The sequence below is a fragment of the Dipodomys ordii genome, unplaced genomic scaffold, assembly GCF_000151885.1.
Source record: "Dipodomys ordii isolate 6190 unplaced genomic scaffold, Dord_2.0 Scaffold2, whole genome shotgun sequence".
NCBI lineage: Eukaryota > Metazoa > Chordata > Mammalia > Rodentia > Heteromyidae > Dipodomys > Dipodomys ordii.
The window spans coordinates 25,641,289-25,667,058 of record NW_012267218.1 but is presented as its reverse complement, the minus strand read 5'-3'; the positions used below and the strand labels follow the sequence as shown (position 1 = coordinate 25,667,058).

The 25,770-nt window shown below is 37.0% G+C and overlaps 1 protein-coding gene across 1 annotated transcript in view; it reads left to right on the top strand.

Annotated features, from left to right (window-relative positions):
- Sipa1l1 (signal-induced proliferation-associated 1 like 1) overlaps positions 1-25,770 on the top strand; it is a 333,975-nt gene that overhangs the window by 150,431 nt on the left and 157,774 nt on the right. The window contains exon 3 of the mRNA XM_013013587.1: positions 7,833-7,935. The gene's annotated coding sequence lies outside the window, so the exon portion shown is untranslated. The remainder of the gene's footprint in view (positions 1-7,832; positions 7,936-25,770) is intronic.

Sequence of the window (25,770 nt, the reverse complement as noted above, 5' to 3'; positions counted from 1 at the left end):
TCTTTCTTTCTTTCTTTCTTTCTTTCTTTCTTTCTTTCTTTCTTTCTTTCTCTCTTCTTTCCTTTCTTTCCTTTCTTGCTAGGCCTTGAATTCAGGGCATCACGTTCTTGTTTAGTTCATTCCCTCAAGGCTTGACACTCTACCTCTAGATCCATACTCTTGCTTTTTACTGATCATTTGGAGAAAAGAGTCTCCAAATTTGTCTGCTGGGGCTGGCTTTGAACCTCAGTCCTCAGATCTCAGCTTTCTGAGAAGCTAAGATTGCAAGCATGAGCTACCTTTGTCCAGCTTCCAAGGGATTGTAAAGTATCTGTAATAGGGAATAACTCAGATCAAAGTATAAAGTTGTGTGGGAGGCTTTTAGTTAATTTTCAGGTGCCACAAGATATTTTTTAGGTTGCCTCTCACAATTCCATTGTAGTTTCTCTTCAGGATTTAGACCCAGCCTTAAATGGTCTCTCCATCTTCATCCTCTTCCCCATCCCTTATCATTATTATATTTCTTTTCCATCTCCATTGCCTTCTCCTTTGTTGATAAGAGATGTGATGTGACCTTTTATAGGAGGATGGGAGTAAAACCAAGCTTGGGCAAAGAATGAAGTGGTAAACCAACCTGGGAAGAAAATTGAAAACAAGTTTTGGTGAAGATTTGTTTGTAGTCTAAAAAGTAAAATTTGCAATTGTTACTTTAACTGACGTTAGTTGTTGTTGTTGAGTCAGCTTGTATTGATTACTTTTATTTTCTAGGGAAAGTCTGAGGATAGTTTTTGAGCTGTAACTAACTTAACAGACTTTTTTTTTTCCCTTAGCAGATTCTCAGTTAATAGAAAGTTTGGCATAGTTGCTGATGTGTTAGAAATGATCTTCTCTTTAAAATAGCCTTTGAATTTTCTGTCAGGTAAATTCTTCATTAATTCTGTGAAAAATCTATGAAATTAGTGGAACTTCATTACTAGTATTTAAAAATAGACTTGTTTTCCCTACTATAATACACCAGAATCTGTTTTTTTATTTTTAAAATTCTTCACCAGAGAAATAAAATTATTTACTCTCTTCAGGTTTCGAAACAAGAATTGAGTGTCAGGAGTCAATAGAATTATGATTCAAAGCTATTGAGGCAAAAAAGTTAGGAAGACTTAACAAACAAGCCGAGTATGGTTATTCATGTCTGTAATTCTGGGAAGACTTCAGTTAAGAGGATCTTGGTGTGAGTCCAGCCCTGCCACAAAGAATGAGACTGTACCTGGATAGTAACTAAAGCAAAAAGAGCTGGGATGTAACTCTAGTAGTAGAGCATTTGCCTAGCATGCCCTCCTGCCCCACCAACAGACACAAACCATTGAATAGTTCTCTAGAGCCCAGTGGGGGTGATTTACAACTATACTTACTTTTTTCCCTTAGTTTCCCATGAATTGGTTAAATTGAAGCTTTGTTCAAAAATTTTGTGAAAATTCTTTGCAATTCTTAGAATCCTCTAACAGTAGAAAGAAGCACAGCTTGGAACAATTGCGTATAGGGGGAGGATTCTTTCTCCTTGTTCACAGGAATATGTGCCTTTATGAGGAAGGCAATTGAATTAGTGAGATCTGGAGGATAGGATCTGGATTCCCCAGTTTCTTGTACCTTATCCAGTGGGTGCTTGCACTCAGTCCTGGCTGCTAGGTCTCCCAGCTGCTGCCTCAGGATCACCTTGTCCCCGCACAGCATGGGCAGGTCCGTGTTGCTTTGGAGAGAATGACACATCTGTGTTTACTTGTATTTCTGGTTATAAAAGGATGGAGCAGGCCCATGGCTGCGTCTCAATACAACTTTAAGTTTCAAAGCATGACAAAAAAGAAAAAGGGATGGGTGAGTAGGTGAGAGACCGAGAGAAAGATAAGGACAGGGATGCAAGGAAAGAGGGAGGATGATAAACAGGTCTGGTTTCTTCTTTCTTACTTCTGGTCCTTCTGGTTCAGCCCAGTTCTTTACTAATGGCAATCACGTATTCCTTCCTTCCTTCCTTCCTTCTTTCCTTCCTTCCTTCCTTCCTTCCTTCCTTCCTTCCTTCCTTCCTTCCTCTTTCTCTTTTCACTTTTTCTTTCGCCAGTCTTGGGGCTTGAATTCAGGGCACTGTCCCCAAGCCTCTCTGTGCTCAAGGCTAGTGCTCTGCCCTCTGAACCATAGTACCATTTCCGGCTTTTTCTGCTTATGTAGTACTGAGGAATCAAACCCAAGGCTTCATGCATACTAGGTAAACACTGTACCACTAAGCCACATTTCCAGCCCACAGTTGTATTTCTTTCAAGTCCGGGAGAAGCAGTCTTACTACATAGCATCTTAGTTACCATTTCTCCACTGTTTTTCAGAATTAGAGGAGATACAATCATTTTATTTTATTTTTCTCCCAAGAGCAGAGGGCCTCTTTTTCTTGTCACCATTAGAAAGCCATGTGGTTTGTTGGGAGGATGCCCCTTTGTGGCCTGCTTCCGGGGTATTCTTTGCAGCCCTTCCTGTATTATGGCCCATTTTCCCAAATGAAATAAAAGTACAAAAATAGTATGTAGTAATACACAAAGTGTTGCTAATCGGAGAGGAGATGACTTTCCTTACTGTTACTCTCTGCCTAAGTGGCCCATTCACTTTATGGCAACCTGCTAGAAACACTTTTGATAATACTGTTTTCAGGAAATAGCTATTTCTTGATGAGCCCAGCTTTACCTACTTGGACCTTTTGTTAAAGGAAATTTCTTGTCATTCAATGAATGTGTTATGTATTACATGTTGTTGGTATTGCATAGTATTTGTAAATGGAAGAGCCCCTGCCCTTTTTATACACCAGCAAGATGTCTGCTGGCAGTGACCACAAGTTGGCCCTAAGCAGAACAGCTGCATTTGCAATGATTGTTTCAGTCTCAGCCCAACTTCTTGTAAAAGGTGAACTTGTGCCTTTGTTCTGTCTTTTTTCTGGTAACCTAACTCTTGTCCTCAGGCTTGTCAGTGTGCATCATTAATGTGAAAATTTCTGTTCACCCAGCGATCTGTGACCTGAATGAACCACAGGAAGTAGAATTTGCAAGGAGAATTGAGGAGGAAAGATATTTCCTTTCCTTCTCTCCTGAAGTAACAAAATAATCAAATACCTATGGAGCTAGAGAGCAGAAGTGTGGTTGTCTGTGTGACCTCAGCAATGCCTGTGGGTGCAGGGAGGCAGGTGAGGAGCCTCGCAGTGCCATCTCACATTTGGAAGCAGGCCTGAGCTGACAATGCTTCCACTGTGGCTGGCACTCCTTCTAGTAAACCTGCATTGACTAATGGGGAGCCCCTAAAAATACTGTATCATGGCAGTTTGACATTCCTTGTGGCTGGCCAGTCTTCCCATGGAAAGAAAGGCTCTTGGAATTCAGAACACCTGTTTCAGAACACTAATCACTTAGCGTCAATAAATGATTCTGCTGAGAGGAAGAGATGGACCAATTATTGCATGTATTGTAAATCTGCCTGATTGGGAGCATTTCTGAGCTCATGTAGTTGCTCTTTCCTTGCTGATCCCGTACCAGACTCAAATAACATAAAAAGCTCTGATAAATCTGATTCATAGACTTTTTTTCCCCAGGAACTTTTTATTTTTTTAAGGACTGTGTAGGAATGAAGGCATAACTCAGGGGTAGAGTACACATGGTAAGCATGAACTGTACCACTGAGTTTACATTCCTAGCCACCAAATAACTTTAAGCAAGAGTAAATACATAAAAAGAATTATGAAATAGTCCTTCCTCTCTACTGCTTTTTGTTTTTCCACATAGAAGAATGGGAAAGATCAGAGAAGTGGAGAATAATGTGCTGGAAGGAACAAGGGAAGAGCCCTTGGTTCATACCCCAGTACCAGGGAATTAAAGTTTAGAAGGTTACATATAGTATATGTGTAATAAAGTGTGTAAATCTGAAATGTTGCTAAAATTTGGATTGTTTATACATATTGGCTGTTATGAGTAATATTACTATAAACATCTTTCATGTATTGTTTAGGTCCATGTGTTTAACTGTGTCATGTGAAGCCATATTTGTAAATGAAACCAGGTCTCTGTCCCAGAGAGTTCACCTGCCAAGCACGAAAAATGAGAAAGTCCTATGAAAGAGGGTGGTTTCAGGGTATTCCCTAGAAGAAATCGGCCAAGGCATATCACCTGGCCTGGTGAAAAGCTCACTGAAACTATCATTTTTCTTCATGGATGTCCTATGTTTTATCATTAGATAGCAATAGTGAAAAATTATGAAGTTAACTTTGGAATGTATTCCACAATTCTTAGTGAAACTTCCTTTTGGAAGACTTTGAGCTACTACTGGCCTATAGTATGTCTCTGAGCAACTGCTAGTCAGTAGAATGTGTGTGATTTGTGTTCCTTTTGTTCTTTTCTTAATCCATGTCTGTTGCTATTGTTGTCAGATTGCCTCTCATTATATAACTCAGCTTATTCTTTTTCTTTATTTCTCCTCCTTTCCTCCTTTCTCCTCCCTCTGTTCTACACATTCCCTTCCCTACCCCTTCCCACTCACCTCCTTCCCTCTCTTCCTCCTTTCTGTGACAGTACTGGGAATTGAATTTGGTTCCTCAAACTTACTAGGGAAGTATTTTACCACTTCAGCCACATCCCAGCTCTTTTTCTTTACTTTGTTTTTTAGGTAGGGTCTTGGACTTTTGCTTGATTTTGACTTGGACCACAGTCCTCTTACGCATACCTCTAAGACATGTATTACCACGCTCAGCTCTAGCTCTGCTTAATTTCGTTAAAACAGTATTAATACCATAAAACACATTTTTAAAGGCATGTCCAACAGTATACCAACTGTCAGATTATTAAATCATAAGACATGCACAATGTCTGTAAAGTCTATACATGAGACTTTTTAATTTAATTTTTTTTTTGTCAGTTGTGGGGCTTGAACTCTGGGCTTGTGCGCTGTCCCTGCACTCTTCAGCTCAAGGCTATCTATCGCTTAAGCAACAGTGCCACTTTGGATTTTCTAGTGGTTTATTGGAGAGAAGAGTCTGAAGGAGTTTCCTGCCCAGGCTGATTTTGAATTGTGATCCTCAGATCAGCCTCCTGAGTAGCTAGGATTACAGGCTTGAGCCACCAGTGCCTGGCTCCATATATGAGACATTTATGTGGTGCTTTCATGGGAATGAATGTGTAGTACTTAAAAGCAATTTAAAAATAAACAAATTGAATTATATACTTCTTGTTTCATGATGTAGGAAATAAGTGTTACTTATTATTTGTTAAATAATATCCATATAGCTAAAATGAGTCATATAAGGTAAGAAGTCTGTATATTGGGACTAGGTATAGCTCAGTGGTAGACCGCTTACCTAACAGGTACTGGGATTATTCCCCAGTACTGCCAACTACATTAGTATATTGGGATTTACTGTGTGTAATTTATTCCTAATTATTGTTTATCTCTGAAGTGCTTTTCAGTTATTTTTCTCAGTGGGAAAAACTCCCCCTCCTTCCATCCCTCCCTCCAAAGCTGTACTTACTCCAACAGAGAAAGAGCTATCCAATGTAATGTCCTAGGTGAACTGCTGATGGCCATTCCAAGTCTCAGGACCTTTTTGGATCATTTATGTTGCTTTTATTCTTATTATAAGATTGACTAGACAAGATTAGATTTGAAGGTCAGCTGTAAACATTTGATAGGTCTAATCACAAGTTGGCCAATTGGGAGGTTTTTATTAAGTTACTGGAAAAATTGGTCGTCAGACACATTTTATTAATCCCGTAGTTTAAATGGGCCATCTGTTGATTTACTCCCGTAATTGTTCCTTTTTTTAAGTATCAATATACCCAGTTAAGTTGCATCCAAGGGTGCTGGGGATCCTTTCAAAAACCTAAAGGGCATTATAGCCAGCCCTCTGGACTGAAACTTGGCCTGAATAATTTTGTCTATTCCTCTCCTTCTGTGTTCCCTTTCTCTGAGTTGTGAAATTTGGTATTGTCATTATGGACATTGAAGCTTATGCTTGTTGGAGATAATTAGCTAGAAGGAGAAATAGGTTTGGGAATAGGAAAATGACACCAAACATTTGGCAGTAGCCATAGCAGTAGCTTCATCTCTTTTCAGTGTAGCTTTTGGAACAATTAAGAGAAACCATGGGCAATTCAGGGTGCTGGCTGTTCAGCCCATTAGGCTCTTGAAAAGAACCTCTCAGGGGAAGAGCTCAGGAAATGTATGACTGGGAATGGAGTCAGAGCTCAAGATCTAAGCAACTTAGTTTAGCCTACACAGAAATCTGGAAGTACATTTTATCTCGTTTTTCTGATTTTCTATGAGATCTGAAAAGCAATTAAAAATGAGGATTCTTAGGCCACACAGAGTAGTGGCTGTGAAGCAATGTGCTTACAATGTATTTTCTATGAAAAAGAAATAGTGGCTCTGTTCTGGGCCCTTATCTTTCCTTTCCCAAGGTGATATCATCTAGTTTTCTGTGAGTCTCTGGAGTTCCCCCTTCTGTTTATTCCCTGCTCAGACTTTCTTCAGATTTTTCCCACTGCCTCTCTGAATTTTCACAACTATCTATGTTCAGCAAACCTTGCTCATTTTACTTGGTCATCAAGTGAAAAAAGTTCAGCCAGATTAGCCAGTGTGGCTACTCATCCAGTAGACCTTAATCTTCTAACCTGTTTCTCTCCCACTCAGTCTTCCTGTTGTTGGGTATTCAGGGGTGTTCTTGATTCAACTCTCGTCAACCCATCCATGCTGTTTCTTAACCTCTAATGATCCATCATCATGCCTTCTCTTCTCTGCACCCTCAAAAATAGCCAGTTGTGCACAGTTCATCTCTGCTGATCCCACTTTAATGAAAGCCATTTTTATTTTTTAGTTTTTTCTTTTTGTCATGGGGCTTGAACTCTGGGCCTGGGTGCTGTCCCTGAGCTCTTCAGCTCAAGGCAAGTGTTATATCACTTAATCCACAGCGCCACTTCCATGAATGCCATTTTTATCTAGTCTAAGTCACATAATGATGTTGGGCTATGGAACCTGGCAATCCCACCATGGTATTCTTATCTATCTTGGTTTATCTCTTAAATTCCTGGGCTTAAGTGATTCACTTCAGTCCCTACCACTGCTCTGAAGCTTTTTTCCCCCCTAATGCTGGGGATCAAACCTAGAGACTAGTTTGTGCTAAGCCAAGTGTTCTACTACTGAGCTATACTCCAGTTCATGTTGCTCTTAAAATCCAACTCTGTATCCAACCCTCTTGCTAGATTCTCCAAGCTTCCTCATAGTGTCATACCCACCTGCCTCTCATCCCAGGTTCTTATCTCCTCTCCTCTCTAGCCACACTGGCTCTTTTTACCTTGGATATGCTAAGTTTATGTTTAAGGATTTTATGCTTCCTCTTCTTTCTGCCTGGCATGTCCTACAAAAAGGGTATGATTGTGTAACTTGATTCCTCCTTGACACTTAGGTTATCAGTTTATTAAATGACTTTGCAGCCAGAGAGGCCTTTTTTGACCAGTCAGTATAAAGTAGCCAGCCAGACATTCTTGGCTGCATGATCATATTTTATTTTCCTGAATGGCACTTGCCACTGCCCTCCTCCATAGTGCTTATTGCTCTTGCTCTCTCCTTTAGGCAACCCCTTAGAAAGGTCAGTTGATGTTCCAAGCTGTAAAGCAAGCCAAATGATAGACATCCAGGGAACTTTTTTCCCCTCAGTATTTGTTATTAACATATATGAGTTTTTCAAGGGGGTTTATTGTGGTATTTCCATGCATGTATACAGTGTACCCCAATCAGATTCATTGCCTCTGTCACTCTCATTTCTTCTTTCTACCTTCTTACAGGAAATAGCATTAATTGAAGTAAAGAATAAATTTACCCCAAGGCATCTAATTAAAATTCTGGGAAAAAGGAGGTCTTGAAATACTGTTTAGCAAACAAGAATCAGTAAGTATACAACTACAAAATGATCACAACTATGAAATCTATAAATATCATTGGTGCTCATCTTCATTTAATAGGTTATCTCTATCTTTGTTGAACAAATAGAAAAAGAAACCCTTTGAAGTTTATTCACAAATGCATTTCCATTTTTTAAGTTCATTAAGTTATTCAAAATGGCTTCTCTTCCTATAGCAGTTTTCAAGACTGTATCTGGACAGTGAAGGCAGAACCTATATGGTGCATTGCCTAAGGAAGTGTATAGAGCCTTAGTGTCTTCCTTGCTTAGACCTAAGCAAATGTAATCACTTAGGCAATTACAAAATTTTGCATTTGAAGTTATACCATGTGGTATATAACAGATTGTATGAACAATATCCTAGACCGTCAAGCACTAGGTATATAGTAGTCTATTTCATCTAGGCTTGAGTAACATCTATGATGTTACTATAATGTTCTGTTGAACAACAGAAATGCCAAATAAAAATTTCTCAAAACAAGCCCTGTCATCAAAGGACACACAAGTGAACATGTAAAGCAGAGGCTCTGGGCTGCAAGTATGGGTCTTTGAGAGTGCTTGCCTGCCATGTGCAAGACTCTGTGTTCAAGCCACAGTATTGAGGTGGTAGAGATGGAGGGGGCAGGGGGAACAAAACCAAAACCAATGTTAAATCAGGTCTCAACTACAGGACCCTGGTATAAGTGGCCACATAATTCTTTTTTTCTAAAAGGCTGTTTATGATTAGTATTTTGCAGCATCCAGACACTGCCAGTTGTCCTATGGGAGGGCAAAATCTTCCCTACCAAAAACTACACTTCTGCATTAAATAGGTTTTCTCTATATTGCAGGATTATAATTGAAAAATCAGATAAATAACTGATATAGATGAGATATTTTAGCTGGGGAAATTAAGCAGAGTTTTAAAAGTGATTATAAAAGAATGATTGTTGTATACTATTACTAAATTATACAAATGTGTTTTCAACTTGTGTGTTTCTGTAATTCCATTTAAATGTGTACATTAGAAGTGCTATAATATTCTGATGGGATTGGTACTTTCAGTGTTTCCTTTCCCTTTCCTCCCCTCCCCTTCTCTCCCCTCCCCTCCCCTTCCCTTTTTCCTTTTTCCCTTTTTTGCCTCCCCATTACCATGGAGCTAAACACTTTGCGAGACAGTAATGACTGAAGAAGATAAAACTCATTTCTTTCCCTCCTGTTCCTCCTTAGCCAAAGAAACATGTTATTAGTTTAAATGTTTTTATGTTGGAGTCAAGGTAGCAAAGGCATGCTTTCTTGGACATTTTTTTCTAGAAAATACTAGCAGTATAATTTGAACAGATTTTTTTTAGAGAAGGGAAAATGTACTAGAAGATGTGTAGATTGGAAGCCCTTTAATTTGATTTCCATACATATTGTAGTTCTCTACTTCAGAAATCATATTTTATTACTTTCGGATCCTCTACATCGTACTGATTTTTTTTAAAGTACAGGAGACAAATAGCAAAATATAACGTACTGATTTTTTTAAAAGTACAGGAGACAAATAGCAAAATATAAGCAGGCTAGTTTTAGTATAGGAGTGCTTGATACTTTGTAATTATTTCTAGATTCCACCCCCCCCTCCCTCCTTTCTGGGAATCAGATGCAAGGCTTTCTGCATGCAAGCAAAGTGCTCCACACACCAGGCTATACATCAGTCCTGAGCCATAGATTTTTAGAAGCTGGCATAAAACTAGGCTTGTGGAGAGCTCCAAAGTTTTTGAAAGTAGATTTCTATTCTGAGAGGACCTTAGTTACAAGCCTCAGTGGGATTTAGAGGTGCAGCTCAGTGGTAGAGTATTTTCCTACCATGTGCGAAGGTTTGGATTCATTCCCAGCACCACAAATCAAAACAATGTGCCTCAGTGAACCACTCCATATGTTTAGGTAATCAGAAGTAGATAGCATGCAAGGTGAGAAGATGCTGTGGTTGATGGGGTACTTTTGTACACAAATGTAGGATTTGGTTTGTGAATCTTAATAATTTTTGAAACATTTTGAATGCTTACAAACTAACAGATGTCAATATTTTCATTTTCTGTTCAATATTTCAACTTCACTTTTTGTAAGGAAAAGCATAGCATTAGCTTTTCTTTCTTTTGTTCTTTCTTTGTTGTTGTTGTGGGGTTTGAACTCAGCACCTGGACCCTGAGCTCTTCTGCTCAAAGCTAGTGCCCTACCACTTCGAACCATAGCACCACTTCACTAGCTTTTCTTAGTAAATACACTCCCTCAGCACTGGACTCTCAGAACAAGTTTTATAATTGGCAAAACAGTCTGTGTGAAGGATTTATAATTTTGTTATTTAGAGGAGTGATTGTCTTAAAGAGATACCTGTGAAGAATAGTGTGTGACCCTGTAATGACTAAACTTAGAGAAATAAAGACATTTTTTTCTACCAGCACCTAGGTCCTGATTCATCATAGAATACTCAGGACTCCATTGGTTATTAAAAACAGACAGAAATTTGTCAGTGCTTTTTCCTACCAAATGTAAAATTTAATTTTGAAATCTTTGAAGATGTGTTTTCTACTAGTTGAAAATAATAAGAAGCACACTCCTGTTTAAAGTTAAGTTGTATAAGGTTGCTTGGGTTATGTATGTGTGTGTGCATATATGTATGTGTGCATATTTGTGTGTGTGTGTGTGTGTTCACTTCTTGGCTCACTTTCCTGAGCCATAGAATACTTTCCCATGATGGTCATTGAAATAAAGGCTGAGAGAGTCTTAACTTATATACCAAATATGTGTTTGATTTGTAAGATCTTTGTATAGCTTTAGTGAGTTCATTATTGCAGCATCTCAATTTAGAGGTATATCTTATCATTTATATATTCATTTGTTTCTTCTACTTACAAAGTCCTGTTTAAACCTTTCTCTCTGTTCAAAATATTGCACAGTTTTGGTAGAAATTAAATGACAATTATTTGTGAATAAAAATTAATCTATTCAAACATATTTGGGTTTATCACTAAGTATTGTCAGTGGTAAGCTACTTCTGTGATGTGTGCAAATGCAAGTTTATTTTCTCACATGAGAAATGGCCTTTGAAGTTTTCCAAGGCTGGTGCTTGGTGTACCACCCAGGATGCTGGTTTCTGTCCTTAATTCCACTGGTATCTTTCTCATGGTTGGTTTATTATGACAATGCCTACTGTTCTTTCAGGCATCCTTACTTCAAAAAGGAGAAAGAAAGTGGTGGTAAAGATAGGCTGAGACCTTCCTTGATATCAGGAATGCTTAAGTCTACCAATAAATTGCAATTTGGAGACTTGAACTTATGTTTCCTAGCTCAGACTGATAGGACCTGCTAGTTACACCTAGCCTACCAAGAAGCACAGGAGCCATGAGTACAGAATTCATGCCATGGTACTGCATACTGCCTGAACAAACAGAATCTATTGATAGTGAAGAGTGGAAGGGTTGGACAAGGTAGGTGATGTACAGTGTCTGCCAGTCTGTTGGAATGAGTCCGTATATGCTAGATAAGTTCAGAAGTTCACTTTGACTTTCTTTCATTCTTAATTTCCTGGAATAAATTATGGATTTTATTTTTGACATTCTTTTAGCTATTCATCTCTAGCCATCCTTGTCAATTTGCTAGGTGGCTCAGATGCTAGAATAGCAAAAACTATTTTTAAGATTATTCCTAATGTCAATTATATGATGAAAAATGGAATTTTAGTTATTCTTCAGAATTCATAGTTGAAACCAATTTGATAAATTTATACTTTCAAAAAGAATTCTTTTTAGTAGTTGTTTAAAAGATTAATTTGGTTTTATTTGTAAATAAAATACTCTGAAGAATTCATTTTTAAATTTCATGGGCATTGACCATCGTGTGTGTGTGTGTGTGTGTGTGTGTGTGTGTGTGTGTAAATGTGTGAGTTCATATTCTCCTTTTTTTGTGTGTGTTAGTACTGGATCTTGAACTCAGGGCCTGGGCTCTGTTTCTTTGCTTTTTCACTCCAGGCTGGCATTCTACTACTTGAACCATACCTCCACTTTCAGCTTTTTGCTGGTTAATGGGAGATAAGAGACTCATGGATTTTCTGGCCCCCAGCAGTGTTCAAATGGCAGTCCTCTTACTTGAGCCCTCTAAATAGCTAGGATTACAGGTGTGCGTATCTAGCACCTGACTCATTCTGCTTTTTAAAATTGATAACATACTGTCACATGTAGTATGATTTTCCCATGTAGTATCATATTTGAAAAATTAATTGCTTTGGTGTCCTAATGAAGTCAGCTACTTTCTGGTCATCCACTTAAATTACCTTCCTTCTGTTCTGCTATTACAATGTTGCAATTTGCATATTTATTGTAGATTAACTTTTAATACTGTGGGTTAGTTTATTCAGACTTTTTACATCTTACTGACTTTTGAGGCATTTAGCTAATTGTAAGAGTCATATTCTACAGTGCCCATCAGCAAGACATAAAAACACAAGTTGCTTACATCCCCCAGTATTTTTTCATATTTTTTCTTTATAGGAAGCCCATTTCCTTTAAAAAAATTTTTAAGTGGTTGTACAAAGGAGTTGTCATTTAACAAAGCAATTTATGAACACAACATATCTTGATCCATGTCCCCCTTTCAGCATTCTCCTCACCCATGCCTCCCCTATTTACCTTTTCCCTTATACTTCGTAATTTTGTAGGATATACATTGAATTTTTGGCTCCATTCTACCTCGTACCTTCTCTTCATTCCTCTACCCTTTACCCCTTGACTCAGCCCATTCCTTTCAAGTACCCACTTCCTGGTGTTTGTTTTGTTAAACTTAGACTTTGTCTTTCTAAGGAATTATGCTATTTGAGTTCTTCCTAGAATCTACATATTTCACTTAATACATTTGTATACACTTGCATACCACCTAAAGTATTCACATAAAGTTATAGGCTAAATCTAGTGTCCACATATAAGCAAAAACATGCATCCTTGTCTCTCTGGGCCTGGCATACTTTACCTAATTTTTTCCCATGTCTTTCCATTTCTTTACAAATAGTATAATACCATTCTTTCTAATGGATGAGTAAAATTCCATGATGTATAGATACCACATTTTCTTGACCCATTTTGTTCCTTAAGAGGCATCTGGGCTTGATTCCATACCTTGGCTATAGTGAATATTGCAACAATGAACATGGTTGTGCTGGTGGCATTACTTATCCTTGTTTATAATCTTTTGGACAAATGCCCAAGAATGGAATTACTGGATCATAGGGTAGTTCTATATTTAATTTATTGAGGAACTGCCATACTGCTTTCCAGAATGGTTGAACAATTATTAAGTATAAAAGAAAAAACTTTAGTCAACAAGTGAATGAATGGTTTGATTTTCATTTTATGGTAGTAAGGCTAGTCTTTTTTTCTCTTGACATTCTTTTTTCTCTTTTAAATGGCTGCTTCCTGTTTTATTTAATTTGTTACTTCTTGAGTAACAAAATGTAATTTTTCATTGTAAAATTGATACTCTCAGTGAAGAAAATTGTTAGCCCTTGTCACCTCACACAGTACTATTGTTAATATTTTTCTGAACAATGTCTCTAAGCACAATATGTAAGGAATTATTAATTCAATATATGCATGTATGTATATATATAGTATTTGTCTGATAAATTATATGATCGATAATATATTAGACCATGGGGGCACTGCATATCAATGTAGTATCAATCTGTCTGTGACTAACAAGAGTACTACTTTTGCATTTTTCCCTACATTTTCTATCATTTCATTTTATGATACTGAATTTTCAAATCTCTTAATTCATTATGGATTATCTTTCCTTTAAAGGTAGCAAATATAGAGTCCATTCTCCTCAAAATTTGAATTTCATCATGTCTACTTGTGTCTGTTAAATCATTTTATACTTTCGCTCTTTAATTTATGTGGATTGATAGCAGATTTGATAGTATCTTCTCATATTTCATTTGTGTGCTTTGGTAATTGCATTTTTATGGTGTTAGATATACAGTAAATTGTAATAAGTAGTTTTTGTAATATCTTTTTTTTTTTTTTTTTTTTTCCGGTCGTGGGGCTTGAACTCTGGGCCTGGGCACTGTCCCTCAGCTCTTCAGCTCAAGGCGAGCGCTCTACCACTTGAGCTACAGCGCCACTTCCGGTTTTCTGGTGGTTTATTGGAGATAGGAGTCTCACAGTCTCTCCTGCCCGGGCTGGCTTTGAACCGCGATCCTCAGATCTCAGCCTCCTGAGTAGCTAGGATTACAGGCGTGAGCCACCAGCGCCCGGCTTAGTTTTTGTAAGTGTGGTTATTGGAACCCTTTTTAACTCTTACAGATAACCTGCTAGATTTTTCTTTTATTTCATATTTTGTTGTGCATATATTAAATGGAAAGTATACATGAATTCTTAACCAAAAGAATTAAAATGAAAAGCTGGATTACTAGCAGTTTCTATATAGGCTATATTTGAGAGTATTTTTATTAGTTTTTTTTTTCTGTTATTCTACTGTTTGTTCATTTGTGTTGGGTTTAATCTAGGGCCTTTAACATGCCACACAAATATCTACTTCTTAATCCAACCAACAATAGCCTGCTATTGTTTTTTATTTCTTAATTTTTATTGTAAAGGTGATGTACAGAGGGGTTAAAGTTACATAAGTCAGGTAATGAGTACATTTCTTTTTGAACAGTGTTACCTCTTCCCTTGTGTTTTCAATTTTTTTTTCCATCTTGACCTCCTCCCCCACAAGTTGTATAGTTCAGTTGCAACATAGTGTCTAGTGAGTATCACTGCTGAATTAGTTCAGTCTTTGTCCCCCCATTTCTTTGCTTTTCCCTCACCCTTCCCAAATTAGATAAACTTACATACAATACAAAAGGTATAGAAATTAAAAACAGAAAAGGGGAAAACAAAAAGGGAAAAAACAAAAAAATCCACAAAAAGTAAAAAAAAATCTTGTTTCCATTTCTTGTAGTTCATTTCAATAAGCATATGATCATATATGCATAGCTGTTGAACCTTTATGATCCTCTCCTAAGAATATCCTCCTTTGGTCTCAAGTGTGAATGTTTAGAGTCCTGTTTAATTTATCATGTCCAAGTATAATTTTTATGTCTTTTACTGTCCGTTGTTGCTATTGTGTTTTAATAGGAAATCATCTGTGTCCTTCCTTACATATTCATTTTCAGATTTTTAAAAGTATTTACATGTGTGTTATCATAATCTAATTTGTTTTACTTGAACTTATTTCTATTGGTCCTTTTTGTAAAGATACAAATTATATAAAGATATGATACAAAGATACAAAAGATGTGATTTTTAGCCAAAGAATCCTATATACACAAACACACACACACACTTATTCAATTATCTTGTTTACAGTTTACAAAATTTTACTTTCTCTCTTACTTCTTTTTGAGTTGAATGCTCACTTCATCATTTATAGTAAAAAGGATAAAATTTTCTCAGCATACAACTTTGTCTTAAGCCAATAGGTCAGAATTTTTTATTCCTCCTTAGAGCATCATACATTTATATTCTTGCAGTTCAAAAACCTAGAAGTCATAAATCAAGATGTCAGAGAGACTTATTTCTAGCACTTTAGAGATTTTAATTTGTTTGTTGAGATAAGGTCTTATTATGTAGCTCAGGCTGGACTGAATTTTGAGGTCCTCTTATTTGGAATTATAGCTGTGTGCCACTATTACCTGATCAGTATAGTTTACATCTTACCTATTGTTGCTTTGTTTTTATTGGATACTCCTCAAAATTAAGTTGATCTGAGAATATAGACTTAAGTTTTGAAAAGTTGTTACATTTTAGATATTTTAATGTTTACTTAGTTTTCACATACATTCTGTAGACAGCTGACTAGAATATTGATAATATTTTTAGAGTTCAGAGGTCAATATTGTTTTGGAGTTGGGGATATATGTCAGTGCTAGAATGCTTGCCCATCATACTTCCAGATTTTCATTCCACCCCTGTCACCAAAACCCAGAACAAACAACAACAAAGATGCAAAACAAGCTGGTGCCAGTGGCTCATATCTATAATCCTAGTAGACAGGAGGCTGAGGTATAAGGATGAGGGAAAGTTTGTGAGACTCGAATCTCCAATTAAACACCAGAAAAGACCAAAAGAGAGCTATAGCTCAAGTGGTACAATGCTGTCCTTGAGCAAAAGAACTTAGGAACAGTGCCCAGGCCCTGAGTTCAAGGACCATCACACACAAAAATAAACCCCAATAGATAAGTTGATTATTTTTGTTCTCTGTACTACAAACTCAACTTTTTGGGGGTCAAATGTAAACAAATGAATAATTTAATGAGTTTTCTTTCTTTTCTTTTCAACTTTTAAACCTAAGACCTGCTTTTATTCTCTTGTAAATGTGAACAGTCTTTTTTCCTCTTTCTGCTGTAATCACTTCTTGTTTAGAAAATGTGATTATGTGATTATGAAGCCCATGGCTCACACCTGTAATCCTAGCTACACAGGAGGCTGAGATTTGAGGATTACGGTTCAAAGTCAGCCTGGGTAGGAAAGTCTGTGAGACTCTTATGTCCATTAACCACCAGAAAACCGCAAGTGGTGCTGTGGCTCAAGTGATAGAGTGCTAGCCTTGATCTTAAGAGCTGAGGGATGGCGCCCAGGCCCAGAGTTCAAGACCCACAACTGACAAAAAAGAAAAGAAAATTTGATTATATAATAAACAATCCTAGTTATAAGAGTAAGATATTAAAAAGTGTCATATAACAAACCTAGCCTGACTGTTCACAGTAGCCAAGATTTGGAAACAGCCCAGTTGCCCACTACTGATGAGTAGATTCAAAAATTGTGGTACCAATGTGCAATGGAATAGTATGCCATTAGAAAGGACAATATAATGTCATTTGCAGGGAAATGGATGGAACTAGAGCAAATTATTTTGAGCAAGGTAAGCCAAGAACAAAAAGATAAAACGGCACATGATCTCTCTGATATGTGGATGTTAAAGCCAAAATGCAAGAAGATATGACAATGTAAACAGGACTCGAGAAACAAAGGACAGCCACTCATTTTGTCATATCATTACTAAATGACTCCATGTTCTTGACCATATATATGGTAGATGTATGCACGCACAGGAGGGAAGACAAGAGAAGGACACAGAATAAGTGGGAAACGGAACAACATACAACAAAGGGTCCCATCAGCTGCACTGGACATAGAAGAATAAGAACTAAACAACCCAAAGATAGTGATGGGAAGGGAGGAATGAGAGCCAAAGAGGTAACAGCCTGCACTAAGCAAAAGGAAAGAAATGTAAACATCACCTGATATGGAAAAAAATAATTTGTATTTTCAAAGCTCATAGAATTTACAAATTGTATAGACCATGATAATGACAATGTGCCTTGTGAAGGTTAAAATATGTTTGTGACTTTAACTTTAAGTATTACTATTCCACAATACTGTGAAATATGTGAAATTTATATAATCAGCTAATCTCAATTTTAAAAAAAAGTGAGAGAAGGGATGGGTTAGGAGCGATGGATGACAATGTTGTCAGATACCTTGTATTCATACACTGTTTTGTAGAATGGAAACTTCTTTGTACAACTACTTAAATATAATAATAAACTTTAAAAACAACAGCAACAACAACAAACAAACCTAGCCTATGCAGTGGTCTTGTGAATTGAAAAGCTAGTCTGGAAGTATTGCTCAGTAGTAAAAGAGCTCACTTGAGAAGCATGAGGCTTTGAGTTCAAACCCCAGACTATTAAAAAAAAGTCTTAAAGCCAAACAAATAGCAGTTGAGCCAGGAGGTTCCATTAATTCATGCCTATAATTTTATCTAGTCAAGAAGCTGTGATATGAGGATCTAGGTTCAAAATCAACTCAGAGAAACAAATCCAAGAGATTCTTCTACTTAATCAGCAAAAAGCTGGAAGTGCAAGCATGGCTTAAGAAGTAGACCACTCTCCTTCAGTAAAAAAGCTAAGCAACAATATAAGGCCATGAATTTAAGCCCAAGTATCAGCACAAATTTTTTAAAAAAGAAAAAGAAATAGGAGCTGTATATGTTACTAAATGTGAAGACCCAATATTGAAAAGAATTTCATGTTCCCTGGGTAAATTTATAAGGTGAATGTAATTCAAAAATAAAACAAAAGAACTGAGAACATTTACTACAAAACTTGACAGAATGATTCTAAACTTAATTGGAGAAGTAAGATGAAGTGAGCCAATTATTGATGCTGTAGTATTCACATTGTTGTGACCCAGGCAGGAAAGAAAGACTACCACGTGCATGGTATATGAGTACTTCTTTGTGACCTTGCCAAAAATTAAAAAGTACTGATGACTACTCAAGTTGTAATTATGGGACACTGTGATGAACATTAAATTATATTCTTACAAATAAATGAAAGACATGGTTTTTTAAGACTTTTAAAGTTTAGAAGTAAATATAGGAAAATGTGTATGATAGTAGAAATGGAGAGAACTTTGAGAAGAAAACATAAACATGAGAAAGTATAAATTTGATCATATTAAAAATTTCAAATAGAGGTATAAGAAAATGTACCTTAAGTACAGATCAAAGATAAGTTACATATGATGAAAATGTCACTCATATCTTAAGGAATAATTTCGATAGTATATAAAAGGTGGCCTATAAATTCTAACAAGATGACACTGGTATAGTAGAAAAATAGATAAAACATAGTAGATAATGTCACTAACTTTAAATTATTAGGGAAAATGCCACTGAGCACAGTAAGATGCCATTTTATATCTTCATATTGATAATTTAAAGTCAAAATGTGGCAACTTCTGATGTCCTATGTTTTACTGATGGATTCTAATGTGCTATTTCAGATAGCAGTTCATTTTGGAGGGTTTGTTTGTTTGCTTTGGATGGTTTGATATTTAACTCTGTCATATACGCAAGGCCAGGGCTCCACCACTGAGCCTCTAGTCTCAGTTTAACAGTTCTTAATGATGCTGAAAGGTACTTCAATTCAGGTTTTCAACAGTTTTGTTATTACATTCTCCAAGACTTTCCCAATATTCCCAATAAAAATGTGACAGGAATGTTTATTTATTAGTTTGTAAATGGGAATAATCTAGACTTCAGTCACATGTTCTAGTATACATAAATACTGAATGGAAAGAAATGGGAAATGTAAAGAAATTGTTACAAAGGATCTGTAACCTTTTGTAGCAACACAAATAGATCTCAGAAACAATTTCACATAGAAAAAGAAAATTGGGAAAGGATAAGAATGAGTACCAAATGCTACCATCTCTTATCAGTTTCAGGAGCACAGTAATTGTTGTGTGGGTAATTACATGTTTGGTATGAATCCATAGTTTAAGAGTATGCATGAAAAAAGTAATCATATTTTGTGGAGAAAAGATTCTCCGAAAAGACCTGGAGAAGTTGGGCTGTAACTGATTTTGTAATAGGGAAGTATCTGAATCTAAGTTGAGGTATATCTGGGCTGAAATGTTGTCCTCATACAACCCTTGGATTGGAGGCCTCAGTCACTGGGAAGATTGGACTTAGGTGAGATTGGATGTAGATGGGTTCCTTCCCTATTCAGTGTATTCATGGAAAGTTTGGATACAGGGAGAAATTATTTGAAAAAAAATTCTGAACTTAATTTCCAGAATGCAGGCAGCCAGGTAGGAAATGAAGATATTCTCTAGATAAGTGTGTTCTAGAAATGAATGGCCTGTGGAAACTGGCATTTGTGGGTTCCCTAGTATAGAAAGGAAGACCCTTGGTCAATTTGAAACAGGAAAGGAATTTATGGGAGTAACATAGGTTTGAAAAGTGGATAAGGGAGGATGCCAGGGGGCAATTCTCAGTCACTGTCCAGCTTTGCACTGCCATCACCAGCGCTATATTTCACTTGCCAAAGTGCTGGCACCAAGTTCCATGTAAATTGATTTGCTTTGTCTGGCTTACATCTGATATTTCCTTTCAATCTAGAGTTCAGAATGTGTACATCTTATCAAGTTGCATGTCTTGAGCCTTCTTTGTAAGAAATAGTAGGTTGAGTGGCCATATGGAATTCTAGCTTCTATCGTAGAAGGCAGACTGTTGGTTAAGCTGGGTGTATAGTGGCTTGAATCTATAATCCCAGCACTCAGGGTGACCATGAGTTGGACGCCTGCCTGAGCTACATAGCCAGACTGTCCCAGGGGAAAAACATTAGTAGGATGATACAAAATTAAAATTATGAAATTAAAATAGGATATTTTTTGTTAGAAACAAGACACAGAATCAAGCCCAATAATTGTTATGAAATATCAAATAATTTGATTAAAAATGAAATTTTAAAAATTTCTAAAATAACTAAAGAAAAAGTAATGGTGGATAAGAGAGAAAAGATAGTGTTCAGAAGGTCCTGTATCCAACAAATTGAACATCTACAGAATGAAAGAACAAAGAAGGGGAATGAAAGGAATTTAATTTTTGAAAATGTAATAAAAATCACCTAACTGAGAGAAATACATTTTGACTAGGCCAATTAGGTTGTTCAATACTAGGACAACAGAAAGATCTATAAAAGGCCCTTATAATATTAAAACTATAATTCTTAAGACATTCCAGGGAAAGAACATGTAACTTATAATCAAAATATTATTAGATTTTGAATTCAAACAGTAGAAAATAGAAGATAATGAAAAGGATGCCTTGAAAATCCTTTCAGTAAATGTTTTACTACCTGTGGTTTTCTGTTCAGCCTGCCATCAGTAAAGCTAGTTTTGCTAAAGTTTAAAACTTTTACTGCCTGTGCATCTTTTCTTTCCCTTCCCTTCCCTCCCTTTTTTTTGTTTGGTAAAGAGACTTGAGCTCAGGGCCCAGGATATTGGTTCCTCAAGGCCTGAGTATTGATTGCACAGGGCTAGTGCTCTACTACTTTGAGCCATGATCCTCAGATCCCATCCTCCTCAGTAGCTGGGATTATAGGCATGAGCCCACTATTGCCTGGCTTTCATGCACTCTTTCTTAGGCAGTAGCCAAATGAAGACTTTAGTCTATCCAAATAGGGAGTAAACTAAGAGGGAAAAATGACATCTCGGAAACATCGTATCTCCATCCAGGAGAAAAGGAAAGGAACTTTCTAGGTGGTAACTGATGGGATGTTCCTGGGAATACCTACCCAGTGGACCTGGAGATTGTGAGGGCTGGATTGGGCTTTGAGGAAAGGGTTCTCCAGGGAAGAAGAGTGGAAATGGTAGGGGACCCATGCCTTTTGATCATGTAGAAAACATTATTGAGCAGACCTTTTTGCATCTCATGTAGAGTTTAGGAAGAAACTAAGCACATCAAAGAGAGAGGGAGAGAAGAAAACGAAGAAATTAAGGAATTGGAAAGCAAGAAAAGGAAAGAGGAAGAGTCCTAAAATCTAGGAAAAATAGTACAAGCAACCAAGCAAACATAGCCATAAAAATAAAAATCCTGCGAGGAATACTGCTAGTTGTGGTGGCACCCTTCTGTAATCACTGCAATCAGGAGTCTGAGTCAGGAGGATCACAAGTATAAGGCCGTCATGAACCTGGGATTTAGGAATATGGAAGTAATGTAGGAGACAGTGTCTTGAGTTAGAAATAGTTGCTTCTGGAAGAAGTAAAGCAGTACTTGTTATTTACCCTTTTCATGACTTTGGTGCTATTAATAGTCTTTAGGCATTACTTTGATAAAATCTAATCAATTTAAAAATTAAATAAATAGCATCTTGGTGAACATCGTTATACAACAGATTTGCCTCCCTATAGGCTTTAAATTCACTTATCAGGGTTTTTTGTGTCATTTATTTCCCTATCAGATGTTGTTGACATTTATGTTTAAACTCTAATAATCCTAAAATTAAAGTGTGATCCCTGGTTTGAAATACTTAGGATTCCATGGAGAAGATTTTGAAAAATCATGATATGCGGTATGGTTGTCTTTTGAAAACTAGAAGGGTAGGGAGAGGGTTGGGGCCTTAAGAGAAAGCATTGGAGAAAATAGTTAGCCAGTGAAACAAACTGCAGACAGTAGAACCAACAGTAGACAGTAGACAGTAGAAGATAACCAAAGCCTTGTGCAGAAAAGACCCCTCTCCTTGTGGACATTCTAAATGTTTAGGAGAGAATAGGGTGCTCAACAGGATGAATATTTTCTGGCTTACCTACCAGTTATTTCTCCTAAAAGAATTCTTCTACGTTCCATTGCTTCAACTTATAACATAATCATGCCCATTTTAACTGAATTACTTTTAATAGTAAACAGTGGCATTTCTAGAAAATTTCGTAGTAGATATAAAGTGATGTAGTGTTGTTTAGGTTCATATGTTGTTGGCTCTTATTTGTAGCGATATTGCTTTAACATGAGATGGGCCTTTTCCCTTTTCTTTTTGTTTTTTGCTGGTTGTACGGTCTGGGACTGGTCCTGTCCCTGGGCTTCTTTTGCTCAAGGCTAGCATTCTACCACTTCTGGCTTTTTCTGTGATTAATTAGAGGTAAGAGACACATGGACTTTCCTCCTTGGGCTAGTTTTGACCTGAAATCCTCAGATCTCAGTTTCCTGAGTAGCTAAGATTACAGGATTGACTCACAACCACCCTTTTTCCCCTTTTTGTCAGTGCTGGTACTGAATTCTGAGCCTCATATTTGCTTGGCTTGCTTGCCTAGCTGATGCTCTATCATGTGAGCCATACATCACTCAAGCTGATGATTTTTTTTAGAGATGGAGTCTCAATAGACTTTTCTGTCAGGTTGGCTTTAAATGGGCATCCTCTGATCTTAGCCTCCTAGTAGCTAGGCATAAGCTGCTGGTATCTGGCTAAATAGGCTTTTTTTTTTGCACTTGTGTTTTTAATTTTTTCTTATTCCAGCATATTCTCTCTCTTAAACTTGTTTGAACTTCAGTTTTGCCAGAAAACTTCAAAAAGGCAGTCCCTCACTTTTTCTTGGCAGCAGACTTGCTGTTAAAAGGTTATAACATATAGTGAAATCATGATTTATTTCTTCAAAGGAAAGTTTTGGTTTCTAATGTAATGATTTTGAAATATAATCATTATTAGTGCCTCATGAACTTTGTAAGGGACACTAAAAATATGACCAAAGGGTGGGGAGGGTCTTGGTGGGAGTGGGCGTACAACCTTTTTGAAAGAGAATATACTGAAGTGTACTGTGTAAGTAAACTAAGGAAGAAAAGTTACAGGTTGGAGTAAGGCAGAAGAAGGAAGGAAGGTAATTATATAGGGTTGTGTCTGGTAGAAGTCACTTCTTGGTTTCCTCTGAAGTCTCCTAAGAACCTGTTTCAAGGAACTGCAAAGGTTTCTGTTCCCTTTGATTTGAGTTAAGGGTTTAGAGAAAGGAGGTGGAAAGCATACAAAGATTGAACTGCTGTCAGGGAGATATGTTCTACATTCAAGTAACTCTTGGTTTACCCTGAAAGTATAAGGATGTTACTGTGAAGCTTTAAGCAAGATAGCTTGTGAGTTGTGCTTGCATATACCTACTTTTGAAGGTCACACTATTGCAAGATTACTTAAAAGACTACTCTACTTTGGGGGTGGGTGCTAAGGTTGAACATAATAGGGCCTGTGCGTTGGTAAGTAAATAGTCTTTCTCTTTTTTTTTTTTGTCGGTTGTGGGGCTTGAACTCTGGGCTTGGGCGCTGTCCCTCAGCTCTTCAGCTCAAGGCGAGCGCTCTACCACTTGAGCTACAGCGCCACTTCCTGTTTTCTGGTGGTTTATTGGAGATAGGAGTCTCACGGTCTCTCCTGCCCGGGCTGGCTTTGAACCGCGATCCTCAGATCTCAGCCTCCTGAGTAGCTAGGATTACAGGCGTGAGCCACCAGCGCCCGGCTAAATAGTCTTTCTCTAAGCTTTACTTTCCCTCTCAACTGCCCTAATCAAACTCATCATTCTAGATTGGACGTTAATTTCACTCTACCAGAAAAAATGAAAAGCGTGCCCAAAAAATAAAAGGAGACTTTCAATCACAAGTTATCTTTGAAGATGCAACTTGGTTGGTTTGTGTTTTTCTTCACTGCTTTTTCTAACTTGTAAATGAAAGTTTAAATGATCAAGGAAACAGATTTTTCTGAAAAAAATCTCATTTAGAAATCAAGGACTTTTAAGTTTTGGAGATAGATAAAATTTACTTTGTAAACATATTTAAGTGTGTGCACAATTAATTTAAAAAGAAACCTAGAGGGATAGAGAGTGCATCAGACTAGAGAAAAATATTTCATTGTCACCTGTCTTAATTGTTCTTGACAGTTTGCTGGAGTTATTGGTATAGGGTTCCTATTTTCAGAAGCATAATATGCATGAAGAATTCATAAGTTTCAGATGTAAAGTGTTTCATGAGGTGTCTTTTGTCAATATTGAATGAGGAAGTCCTCCTTCTTTCCTGAACATCTCTCTTCTTTTCTGCTTTTGTAAGCATTCAAGTCTCTTCAGAAGTACACTGTTGAATACATGGACATTGTGTCTATCTTATGAGCCAGCTTACACAGAGAGCATGTCTAGATAAATACACTTAACTATTCTGCATGTTTACCACAATATTTGGATTGGAACATCTTGAAGAAGTCACATACTTTTCACTTTTAAAACTTTTTAGTGGCAATCATAATTGATTGATTTTTAAAAGTTGAAAATTTGGATTGAATTGTATGGGGAAACAATCATTTGAGGGTAAAGATTGTTTTAATCATCATTAATTTGATGGTTACTCATTTTTTAAAAATCTTTATTGAAAGGCGATGGGGGGTTACAGTTACATAAATGAGGTAATGAGTACATTTGTTTTTAAACACTGTTACCTTATTTTCTCCCACTTAAGCCTCCCTACTCCCCTCCCTCCAAGTTGTAAGGTATATATTCAACATAGTGTCGAGTATCACTGTTGCATTAGTTCATCCTTTGTCCTGCTGTTTCTGTGATTCCTTTTCCCTTCCACAGATCAATTAAACTTACATATAAAACACAAGGTACAGAAAACTAAGAGAAAAGAAAAAAAATTAACTACATACAGGACAAAATAAGAACCTCTTGTTTCCAATTCTTGGAGTTCATGTTGATACACTTCATTATATGTGGTCCTATGCACTTAGCAATTGTGTTATTGAGATCATCTGTTAAGAATATCATAGACATATTCTAGGATTTACAAATGAGGGAAACCATGCAACCTGCTTTTCTTAGGGTCTGGCTTACTTTGCTTAATATAATTTTTTCCAGGTCTTTCCATTTCCTTACAAATGGGGCAATACCATTCTTTCTGATGAAAGTGTAGAAGAACTCCATGTGTTTATATATCACATCCTCTGGATCCATTCATCTACTGAGAGGCATCTGGGTTGTTTCCATACCTTTGCTATGGTAAATAATGCTGCAGTGAACTTGGTTGTTCTGGTAGCTTTAGTGTGATCTTGTTTGTGGTTAGTTGGGTAAATGTCCAGGAGTGGGATTGCTGGATCATAGGGGAGCTCTATGTTGTTTTTTGAGAGCCTCCATACTGCTTTCCAGAGTGGTTGGACAAGTTTACACTCCCACCAACAGGGTAGTAGTATTCCCCTTTGGTCACATCCCTGCCAACATCTGTGGTTATTAGATATCTTGATAATGACCATTCTAACTAGGGTAAGGTAGAATCTCAATGTTGTTTTGATTAGCATTTCTTTTATGGCCAGAGATGTTGAACATTTCTTCATGTATCTATTGGCCATTCTTACTTCCTCTTCAGAGAAGTCTCTAAGTCTTTAGCCCATTTGTTAATGGAGTGATGGTTTCTTTGGGGATTTGTTTTGGGGGAATTTAATTTCTTGAGCTGTAAGT